At 49.1% G+C, this 12,415-nt stretch overlaps 1 pseudogene; it reads left to right on the top strand.

Annotated features, from left to right (window-relative positions):
• The window catches only part of LOC119317115, a 21,787-nt pseudogene extending 10,588 nt beyond the window's left edge, over positions 1-11,199 (top strand).
• Positions 11,200-12,415: the final 1,216 nt, after the last annotated feature.

The following is a 12,415-nucleotide window of genomic DNA, read 5'->3' as shown; positions in this document are numbered from 1 at the left end:
GTTTTCCCACATGGAGACTTAGCTGCAGTCAGGCACTCGCCTAAGTTTGAAAAATCCTACCGAGTGGAGAGCAACCCTCCCACCCGGGGGCTTAGCTATAGTCCAGTACTCGCCTAAGTTCTCCCACCTAGAGACTTAGCTGCAGTCAGGCACTCGCCTAAGTTTGAAAAAACCCTACCGAGTGGAGAGCAATCCTCTCACTCGGGGGCTTAGCTGCAGTCCAGTACTCGCCTAAGTTCTCCCAAACACATCTCAATCCTCAAGGACAACGAGGGGCAGGTTGACTGCCACCTTCTCCTGGAGAGCTTCGCCACAAATACAATGCGCGATTCATCCCGCTCTACAGTAACGAAGTACGAGTCGACTGCCACCTTCTCCTGGAGAGCTTCGCCACAAATACAATGCGCAATTCATCCCGCTCTACTGTAATGAAGTACGGGTCGACTGCCCCCCCCACCCTTCTCCTGGAGAGCTTCGCCACAAATACAATGTGTGCTCCGTCCCACTCTGCAGTAACAGGGTGTGGGTCGACCGCCGCCCGCCCCTGGGGAGCTTCGCCACAAATACAAGGCATGAGTCGACTACTTCCCCCTCCTTTGGAGCTGTGCTGCGAATACAGAAAGTTGTCTCGAATAAAGGTTGGGTTCACTCAACAGGAGATTCATAAAGATATTCAACGGTAAACCAAGTTCAGATAAAATCCTAAAGGTTCTGGATCACGGATCGAGGTACTCGGGCATGCGGCCCGAAAAAGTTTAACGGTTACAAAAACCACTCGGCATTCCAAGGAAAATTTAAGGTGGGACATAAGAGTTTGTTCACTCCGCGGGAGGAGGGCTGGCAGGCTCGACGAACTCATCCAGGTCGACGCCGTCGGCTATCCGAGTGGCTGCAGCGATGAAAGTCTCCATAAAGGTTCGAAAGTCATGCTTCTGGGTGTTGGCGAACTTGATTGGTGCCAGCTTGTCTTGTCGCACCTCCTTGCAGTGGACACGAACCAAGGACAAAGCCACATCAGCGCCGCACCAAGCAGAAGACTTCTTCCACTCCTGCACTCGGTCAGGGATTCCGTTAAGACGAGTCATCAGAGACTCGAGATCGTTTTGGAGCATAGCCTCTGGCCAAAGTGTCGGGTCGATCCGTGACATGGCGACCTTCAATCGAGTCAAGTAGTCCACGGCACCGTCAATGCGAGATTCCAGTCGGAGCAAATTCATGGCAGCTTCATCTTTCACGGGAGAGTTGATTGGATCCAAACTTGGTTTGATCCACCCAGTCTCCTCTTCAAAGTTCTGGCAAAACTTTGCATTCACGATCCAAGGATAAGTCAATTTTCATACACTGAGTCGACACAAAAAAAATCAGTCGGAACTAAATGTGCACCTTCAAGCTTGATATACAACTTCTTGGCAAGGCTCCTCGGGTAGCTCTCCAGATCGTCCCTCCTACGAGCGACGCCTTCCATCTTTTCTGTCAGGTTGAGGTTCTCCTTCTTCCAACGTGTGCACTCCCTGTTGGCTTCATTCAGAGCAGTCTTCAGCCTGGTATTCTCTTCTTCCAACTGGCCGACTGAAGCCAGCTTCTGTTCGGCCAGAGCGGTCCTGTCGTCAGCCTCCTTCTGGGCAGCAGACAAATCCTGATCCTTTTTTGCCAAAGCCTCTCTCAGTTTTTCTGCAAAGAAATGATGATTGATTCAGAAATAGCAGAAGGGGGCTCGGGCTTAAAACTGACCAGTCGACAGACTTGTCTTACCGGCGGCGCCGTCTCTGACCGTCTGCAGTTCTGTCCTGGCCAGCTCCAAGTCAAGTTTCAGTTGAATCTGCTGACTTTCCAAATTAGCGAAGCGAGCTCCAAGATCACAAGATTTCTGAAATCAAAGGGGAGAAATTATTCCACAGCAAAAAATGACAAATACTAAGACTATAGTCTACTGCCCGCAGTCCACCATAGTCTCGGGGACTACACCTAGTGGGTGCACTTTGCGTGCCCCCACCGATTCTGATTCCACTCGACCGGCCCACTGGAGTCGAGTTCAAAAAAAAGAGAGAGACAAAGTAGAACTCAGACCACAGTCGACTGCCCGCAGCCGACCGCGGTCTCGAGGACTACACCCAGTGGGTGCACTTTGTGTGCCCCCACCGGTTCTGATCCCACTCGACCGGATCGAGCGGAAGAAACAAACTACCAGTTCGGTTTTACTCGACAAAATACAAAGACTATGGTCGACTGCCAGCAGTCCGCCGTAGCCTCAGGGACTACATCCAGTGGGTGCACTCAGCGTGCCCCCACTAGTCCAAAAAATTCAAACGACACTACACCCAGTGGGTGCACTCAGCGTGCCCCCACTAGTCCAAAAAATTCAATCGACACACCCAGTGGGTGTACAGATGAAAAGATTTTCGGAAAGAATCTTCAGATAGCATATCCTAACAGAACAAGCGGCGACCAACTAACCCGAACATTTCTCTGGAGAACCGAGCTGGCATCATAGGCGGCTTGGCTGGCGTCTCGCGCCGTCTTCATCTTCTCCATCATAATGCCCGCCTGGAGTATGGCTTCCCTAGCAGCATTCACCTCATCCTCCGGGACATGATGAGTTGCAAAAAGTGAAGGCGGGTCGACAGGGGCCTGAGCAGTCGAAGAAGAAGGCAAGGCACTCGACAGGGGCTCCACGAAGGTAACAGAACCCCGATTGACGTCACCAGTGTCCTGAACGACTGGTTCCGCCCTCGGCGTCGACTGCAGCGCCTCACTTATAGGAGCTCGCCTACTCTTCCTCGTCAAAGACCTCTCGGGCTCTTCATGATCATCAGGGAGGTCAATAATGTTGGGAGCTGTACAAAGTCCAAATTGCCAAAATCACGTCACCCAGTGGTGCACGATGCAGTTGAATCGACCAAAGAAAGATAGTATGTCAGAAATCATACCCCGATTAGAAGTGACCGCATCCTCCATCACCTCATCATCATCCCTGTAAGCTGAGGTCCCGGAAGTGGCAGCGCTAACAATTCCAAAGTTCGTCCAGTTAAAACAAGAAAAACAAACAGCGCGGGGCGTCGAGTGAATACAAGGAGAGACACTCACGCGGAGGCGACATGGATATCGATCTTGATCTTCGGCAGCGCCTTCCGAGTCTTCGGCTCTACAACTTTGGGATGCTTTGGCGCCTTCTCAGTCGTGGTTGGTGAAGAGATCCAAGGACGCTTCAAAGACTAACCAGCCTGAGCAGTCGCCTTGTCGCGGGCACTCGGCCGATCCTGGTCAAGCTTGGATCGTCTCTCTATGCGAGGAGGCGGCTCGACTTCTTCCTCATCACTCAAGTCGTCGCTTCCTCCATCCCCTTCACCATCAGAAATCCACTCGCCACTTTCGCCACCACTCGCCTCGCCTTCCAGAGCTTGCTCTTGCTCCCCGTTGGGCATCGAATACATTTCGATAATGGCCTGAAAGAAAGCAGGGAGAACAAAGTCAGTCGACGCAATACAGACAGCTGCGCGAGTGAATTCAGATTACAAGCAAAAACTCAGAATCAGACCTGCTCTGGTGCATGCGACTGGTCGAATGGGGAACTCTCCTGGCTCCTCTGGGGTTGTCCTTGTTCCCGGTAATGCTCGACAGCCACTTCTCCAGCGTGTCGTCATCGACCTCCTCCGGGTGGATCCGAGTGGAGTCTTCTAGACCCGAATACATCCACGTCGGGTGGTCTCGGGCTTGGAGAGGCTGGATGCGCCGCCGAAGGAAGACCTCCAAGAGATCCATACCAGTGACCCAGTCACGAATGAGCTGGACCACTCGGTTGACCAACACCTTCATGTGCGCCTTCTCCTCCGGGAGCACCTTCAAAGGGGAGGGTTTTTCCACTCGGTCCATGGTGAAGGGAGGGAGGCCAGTCGATTGCCCTGGCGTCGACTGGTCTTTGCAGTAGAACCAGGTCGACTGCCACCCGCGAACTGAATCGGGAAGAATCATGGCCGGAAAGGAGCTTTTTCCCCTCGTCTGGATGCCAAGACCCCCACACATCTGGATCACTTGGGTCCTCTCGTCACCCGGGTTAGCCTTTTTCACTGTCTCAGGGCGACAGGTGAAAATATGCTTGAAAAGACCCCAGTGAGGTCGACAACCCAAGAAGTTCTCACACAAGGAAATGAACGCGGCAAGATAAATGATTGAGTTGGGGTTAAAGTGGTGGAGTTGAGCCCCGAAGAAGTTCAGAAACCCTCGGAAGAAAGGATGAGTAGGCAAGGAAAACCCACGGTCGACGTGGGTGGCAAGAAGAACACGCTCACCCTCCCGGGGCTGCGGCTTGGATTCCTTACCCAGAAGCCGCGCCGAGTCGTAAGGGATCAGCCCTCCCTCGGCCAGGTCGTCGAGGTCTTCTTGGGAGATCCTCGAGTGGATCCAGTCGCCCTGGATCCAACCCCTCGGCAGGCCAGTCCGCGAAGAAGATCCGCCCCGGCTCGTCGCCTTCCCCTTCGATTTCACTGTCGCCTTCTTTGCCCGCTCCAGAGCCGCTGTCCTCTCCTTCACCATTGTCGCCGACGAGACGCGTGTGGTGCGGTGGCGCTGAGGCGAGAGCGAGGCAGCAGAGAGGCGTGAGGAGGAGAAGAAGTAATGGGGCGCACTGTTCGGGGGACTCCGGTCCAACGCCTTATTTGAGGCCGCTTCCAAGTGGCTGACAGGTAGGCCCAGATGGCTCTATCAAATCCCGTAACGACCGCGCGAGTGATACGTGGCGAAAAAGGTGGCGCGGGGATCGAGGCGGCTCCGCTCTATCCCATCCGATTACTGCGGCCTCCCCCATCCCGCGCGCTTCCCAAAATTCGGATCCCACTAAATCCGCGGGCAGCAAACAAACTTGTCAGACTAAAAGATTTCCTCCGCACCGTCACTCAGAGCCTTACAGATAAGAAACTCACTCGATGAAGAATTAAGAATGGATCAAGGCGACTGAAAAGGAAGTTGCTGTCATCACTCGGGTCCATTGATCCGGAGCAAGATATGCTCACGGCATGAAAAAAGAGTCAGAGAGATCCTCAACTCCTTCCCCACTCAAACCTCGATCCATTCGGGGGCTAATGATGAAGCTATGGACCTAGGGTAGGGTCATGGACCTGTCCTAGCTGCCCTACCCAAGGACATCTCTAGAAGAAATCGCCTGTCAATCGACTTGAAGGTGCCACACTTGACAGACTCGAAGACACTCGACCAATAAGCAATCACTCGACCAAGACCCAACCACTCGACGGTCAGGAGACCTAAAGGCACCCCGCACACTAACGGTTGGTCATTAAGTAGCTTTTATGGTCATCATAGCACTTTATTACTAGCGTTACCAGTAACGCCCTGCCTTAATGTACATTGAACCCTTCGTAACGTGGGCTGGCCAGGGTCCTGGCGCACTCTATATAAGCCACCCCCCTCCTCCGAGACAAGGGTTCGCACCTCTGTAACTCATACTCATATAATCCAGTCAACCGCCTCCGGGCTCCGAGACGTAGGGTTTTTACTTCTTCCGAGAAGGGCCTGAACTCGTAAACCTTGCGTCCTTACAACTTCTCCATAGATAAGACCTCGCCTCTCCATACTTACCCCCCAACACTACTGTCAGACTTAGAACCACGACAGCGGGGTAACGGAAGACCCGCAGTACGGAATGACAACAGTGGATCTCAACAATCTTGCGTATGCAGACAAACCATTCGTCCTAGCCAATGATGTGGCACAGGCTTTCTATGTGAAGGACATGTCTACCAAGCCAAGAAAAAGAAAAGATAAAGAAGCGAATGCATCGTACAATGAGCCAAAGCGGCACATAGTTCTTTCTGGGAAGAGAAACATCGTGGGAGTGGATGACAAGACAGACATGTCAGAAGATTATGAAAAGTTTGATGAAATTGCTCCATTCACAGTGAATATTGACCCGAGCATCCCGTTAAATGATGAAGATTTTCCATGGTTACGGCGCAAAGGGACACACGCGAACACACGCGAAGAAAAAGTTTCACACCCAAAGATCTGGGATGTGATCGGCTTCACTATCATCACTTTCTTTTGTGTTTCACACCCAGGAGGGAATCTCTATAATAGTTAGGGTAGTTATGTGTTTTGGCATTTGAAACGCGAAGAAATTTTATGTGCAAACAAATTCTTTCATGCCTTTACTGATTTTTAAAGTTAAGTTATTCACAAAATAGTGATTCACACTAATTTCAAATAATTCAAAATTTAAACTATTCAAATTTGAAAAGTACGGGCACTAACAGAAAGTTTGTAATTTTTTTCCTAAAGCAAAAATATTCACAAAGAAACTCTAAATACATAAAAAACAACTAAAAAATAAATAAAGCAAAAAATAAAAAAAAGCCCGCCTACTGGGCCAGAGCGACCTGCATACGACTAGAAACCCATCATGTTGTTGGGCCAGGATGCAGGCCCGCAAAGGCCCAGTAGGCCCACAAGGCAGCACAGAACATGTAGGCCCAGTAGGCCTGCTTTGGAGAGGAGCTCGAGAGAGCTACCGCACGGGGGTTTATAAACCAGTGCGGACGCCCCTCAGCTAGCGAGGTGGGACTAAACTTGCCGCACAGCACCTTGCCAGCACAACCCCTTTAGTACCGGGTGGTGGCTCCAACCGGTACTAAAGGCCCCTCCTTTAGTACCGGTTGGAGCCACCATCCGGTACTAAAGGGTGTGCGGTTCCCGCCGCTTGGCCTGGCCAAAACAGGCCTTTAGTACCAGTTGGTGGCTCCAACCGGTACTAAAGGTCCATCCTATATAACTAAACACTTCAAAAATTTTAGTTTCTCATCTGCTTCTTCTCCTCTGCCCCGTCGCCCGCCGCCCCTGTCTCCATATCCCTCGTCGCCGCCCCGTCGTCCCCGTCCCCATCGTCACCGCCGCGCCGTCCCGGTCCGTCCCGCGCGTCGTCCCCGTCCCCGTCATCGCCGCCCCGTCCCCGTCGTCGCCGCCACGGCCCGTCCCCGTCGTCGCCACCCCGGCCCGTCCCCGTCATCGTCGCCCCGTCTCTGTCCCCATCATCGTCATCCCCGTCGTCGTTGCGCCCGTCGCCGTCCCCGTCGCCGCCCCCCGTCGCCTCTCGCCTCGCCGGTGAGCACACACACACATACATTTTTTTAGTTTTTTAGTTATAGAAATAGTTATAAAAATGTTAGAAATTTTTCTTTTTTTAGTTATAGAAATAGTTAGTTATATAGCATTGTTAGAAATGTTATAGAAAAGTTAGAATTGTTAGGATTTTTTCTGTTTTTTAGTTATAGAAATAGTTATAAAAAAGTTAGAAATTTTTCTTTTTTTAGTTATATAAATAGTTAGTTATATAGCATTTTTAGAAATGTTATAGAAAAGTTAGAATTGTTAGGAATTTTTCTGTTTTTTAGTTATAGAAATAGTTATAAAAAAGTTAAAAAAAATTAGTTATAGAAATATTAGAAATGTTATACTAATGTTAGTTATATATATAGAAATGTTATAAATTTTTTTCTGTTTTTTAGTTATAGAAGTATTAGAAATATTATAAAAATGTTAGTTATACAGCATTGTTAGAAATGTTATAGGAATGTTAGTTATATAGAAATGTTAGAAATTTTAGTTATCAAAATCCAATCATTAAAAAAATGTTACTTTTTGCGGGCATATAGCTAGTATTTTTTCTCGACGATGCCCGGCCCGCATCCTCGCCGTCGACCCGTCCGCGACGACGTCCGGGTGACCCATGTCCGGGACTGGGCTCCGCCGGGCTGGCACTGGGAGGTGCTGCCTGGAGGGGCGCGCCGCTTGATGAGGAACCCGGCCCCGGTCGTCGACCCTGATCTCGTTTGGTGGCGTTCGCGTGGGCTAGTTTTGGTGCGGAGGGAGCCGGCCCCGCCGGAGGTGGTACGTCGCCGTGTCAGGGAGGAGGACGAGCACGTCCATCGCTACATGGTTGCGTTAGAGGGCGGCAGGTTCTCCAATACGTGGCAGTTTCTTCAGGGATCTCACTTCAACTATGATCCTGTGAGGGTTCCTTCTCTTTGGGTGTCCACTGCCCGCGCCGCATGATCCGACGATGTATTCGAGATTATCTATTATTCGAGATGATGTATTCGAGATTATATCTATTATTCGAGATGATGTATTCGAGATTATATCTATTATTCGAGACGATGTATTCAAGATTATATGTATTATTCGAGATTATATTCGATGATGCTTATTATGTACTATGATTGATTCAGTTTTTCCTTATTAATTGATTGCATCCATGCATTGTAATTTGAATATATTTCTTTTGTATTAGTTAAACAAAACCTATGGCGGACAATACCGACAGAGAGGGAGAAGAGGCCCTGTTCAATATCATACGCAATCCTCGCGGGCCAGATGATGATCAGAATGAAGAAGATTATGATGGCTCCGAATATCTAAACAACACCGGGGAGGGTGATATGATATTCGATTGCGACGACCGAATTGATGAAGTCATGAACTATGAACATGACGAAGAAAATGTTGATCTTGAAACAACAAAGACCAGCGAGGTATATATATTTATATAAGCAGGCATCTGGTGATCATCACATGTTTTAAATGACTTGAAGATATATTAACGAATCGATCTTCGAGCAAATCTTCAGGCAACAGGACGAAACGAGGCCCGAACAAAAAGTTGAAGGAGGGCGTAAAGTACAATATCAAGGCAATCAGACCTAATGGCGAACCATTCGCGCCTAAGAAGATTGCGGACAAGTTCGTTCATCAGTGCGGAGTTCTTGTGAAGGACCAACTCTCGATCTCCCTTCAAGAATGGAGAGAGCCAGCAAAGCCACGTCCAGGAGTTACTTTTGTCGATGACAGACAAAAACATTTGCTTTGGGAAACGCTCATGGAACATTTCACCCTATCAGATCATTTCACATATGCAGATGTGCAGAAAGTCAAGGACGCTGCTCTTAGGAAGATGGCGGTTGCATTCAAGAACCACAAGATTCGTGAATGGGCCAAGTACGTCAACGGAGGAAGGAAGACTCCAGTATTCGAGGGAACACTAGAGAACCAAAGTGCTCATTGGGATGATTTCGTGAAATTCAAGGATTCGGAATTATCTAAGGAACGGTCGAGAATAAACAAGGCCAATGCCGCAAAAAAGGACAAGTTCCATAAGCTGGGGCCAGGTGGCTATGCGGTGGGAATGCCTAAGTGGGATAAGTCTGAGAAAGAGATGTTGGATGCAGGTGTCACTCCAGAAACATTGAGCTGGCCCCCCAGGTGCAGGACTTGGTTCTATGCGCATGGGGGGAGTTGGACCCGAAGACAGGCAAAGTTTCGAACAAGGCATGTCTGGACGGAGCCAAAGATAAGCTACTTGTTGCAATAGAAGAGGCTCGATCCGGGTTGTTCGAGCCCAACAGAGAGAACGACGAGCTTACGCGTGCCCTGGGAAATCCTGAACACCCGGGAAGAACACGAGGCATGGGTGCTATTCTGTGGTATGAGGGGTTTTCGGACTGGAACGCCGACTACAAAACCTGTGCCAGAAAGAAGATTGCGGAGGAGAAGAAGAGGAAGATGGAGGAGGAGCAGAGGAAGCTAGACTATGAGCGCCTTCAAGGCCTAGAATCAGCGCACACGGACTTGGCAATCAAATTCCAGCGGCAGCAGGAGCAGATCGACTCACTTAGCCAGCAAAGGGGGTCTCAGCAGCTAGCGGATGATCCACCAATGGATAGCACCGTCCCATCCATGCCGAGAAGTAGCGTGGGTTCCGCCCCGGGTGACGCATTGCTGGATAGCTACCCAGTGGATGACATCATGGAGAACACTAACTGCGAGCTACACTTCAAAATGAAGAACATATCCATGAAGGTGGTGGACGCCCTTGCTTTTACAAATCCCCCCGAGGCAACCTTCCATTGCAACCCGATTCCAGTGGGCTATACTCGTGTCTTGGTTGATGAGGTGGTGGACCAATATTCGGGGCTAGAGCTTGACATTCCTGGAGGTGATGATGAGCACACACTAGGAGAGGCCAACCATCGTATCCTCCTATGGAGAAAGGATTGCATCATCTTTCGAAGGCCACCGACACCGCGTCATTCGACTCCTCGTCACAGTCCGCCACCGAGTCAGCAGAGTCCCGCTCCTCCAAGTCCACCAACGCGTCAGGACACTCCTCCTCCAAGTCCGGCACAGCTTGAGGCCACTCCTCCTCCAAGTCCGGTAAAGCGTCAGGCCACTCCTCCTCCAAGTCCGGCACAGCTTTAGGCCACTCCTCCTCCAAGTCCGGCACAGCTTCAGGCCACTCCTCCTCCTCCAACTCAGCCATGTCAGCTGTCTTCGCCGCCTCAGCAATCATGGAAGAGAGCCGCCTCAGCTATGGTGCGTAGCGGTACAAGTCGAGGTAGTACTGCAGGTACAGGCGGAGGCAAGCAATTTCAATATGGTCCAAGCCTCGTGCCTCTTCCGTAGAGGCCTTACGACAAGTCCGAGGAGGAAAACGTAGCCATATCGAAGGCCGAGGTGGAAGCCCATTTTGCACCGAAACCGCCACCACCGCCAAGGGAGAAAGTGCCTGTGGAAAATATTGACCACTTCATTCGTATGGCTAGACCACCAGCTCCCAAGCCTGTTGACACAGACTATGAGCGCCACCTCAGGAAGTTAAATCGAGCACGTCTACAGAAAGAGGCGAGCTCGAGCTCGAGCAAATCAGCTGGCAAAAAATGCGGTAAAACCATTCCCCAGTTGGGAGAACAGGCGGCGCAATCAATCCCCCCGCTTGTTGTGCCAACAACACATGAGAGTAGGCGTGCCCAATATTATTGTGGGCAAACCGTTAACGTTCCCGGGGTGGGCAATGTGGTAATAACCAAGGAGCATATTGCGCAGGCTGAATCGATCGGGATCACTGTTGGACAACTCCTCGATATCGAGCCCATGTCTCCGACTAGAGAGGAGGAAATAAAACGGAAATATGCTCGGGGCCAACCTTTGGTCGAGCCAGAGGAGGTCAATAAGCTCCCAACGAGAATGTATGAATTGCATCAATGGTACATGGACATTACCAAGATTTCCAATCGAGAGTCCCTCATGGTGAATGTCAACGAGGAGCATTACTACCATAAGAAATATATGGCCGTTGAGTATTCAGAACTTTTTCAGCTATACAATAAAGACGCACTCGACAAATCTATCGTCAGTTGCTATTGTCAGTAAGTAATTTCTTTCTATAATTTAAGTCTCAAGCTAGCTGATCATTTTGATCAATCATTACCTGTAATTATCCTCACTATATTCTTTTCTGTGGTATTATGCAGAATGAAGATTTATAAAATGAAAAAAGGTGGACGCTATGGCATTGGGTTCGTTGACCCAAATACCATTAATGAATACACATGGAAAATAGATCCATATCACGCAAAATGTGTAGAGGAAAGCATGCTACAGTTTTTCGAGGAACTCAAATACAATGAAGATATACTACTTCCTTACAACTTCCAGTGAGTCACACTGTCTTGTACTACAAATTCTGTTTTTTCCTACTAGCTATAGCTACATGTTTTTGCTTACATATGCGCGCTTAATTAAGACATGCAAACATGTGTGCATGCAGATTTCACTGGATCTTGTTAATCATTAAAGTTGATGAAGGAACAGTTGAAGTACTAGACTCGCTACTTAAGAAAGCAAGTTACTACACCATCATGAAGGAGATAGTCAACAGGTAATTTCAATCATTATTAACTATATCTCGGCCTATTTAATTAGTTCGTCATTTCCTGATAACAACTATTTAATAACCCATTTATTCATTTTCTTTGTCGGCGGGCAGGGCTTGGGCAAATTTCATCAGGGTCACTTCAGGCCCATGGAAACAAAGTCTGAAATGGTATCGACCCAAGGTAAGTAATTAAGTAGTACTAGCTAGCTGCCATCTCTTTAATTATCATGCTTGATTAATTATTATCTGATCAAAATTCCATTCTCGTAAAGGCCTTGAAGCAGGCGCCGGGGAATGATCTATGTGCATACTACGTTTGCGAGAACATTCGCATGATGGCGTCCGAAAGGAGCAAATCTCAAAGACAGGAGTGGGTACGATATCGATTGTCAGAACACTATTCACAATTTTTACACCATTATCGATATCTAGTCACACAACTAATACACATGCATATTGATCTCCTTCTTAACAGTTCAAAGAGGTGCGGGACAAGCTCCTAGCACAGGACCGCATAGAAGCAATTCAAGAGGAAATAGCGGGATTTTTGCTCGACCAGGTCATAGATCCCAAAGGAGAATACTATTACCCGCTACCGCCCCCATGAACCACTTTCAATTGTTATCGTGCTCCGAAGGCACCAATTAGCTAGGCTAATGCCACTGGCTCCGAAGGCACCAATTAGGAGAAATTGTATAT

The sequence above is a fragment of the Triticum dicoccoides genome, chromosome 1A (assembly GCF_002162155.2).
Source record: "Triticum dicoccoides isolate Atlit2015 ecotype Zavitan chromosome 1A, WEW_v2.0, whole genome shotgun sequence".
Taxonomy (NCBI): domain Eukaryota; kingdom Viridiplantae; phylum Streptophyta; class Magnoliopsida; order Poales; family Poaceae; genus Triticum; species Triticum dicoccoides.
This window is presented reverse-complemented; position numbering and strand designations above follow the sequence as displayed.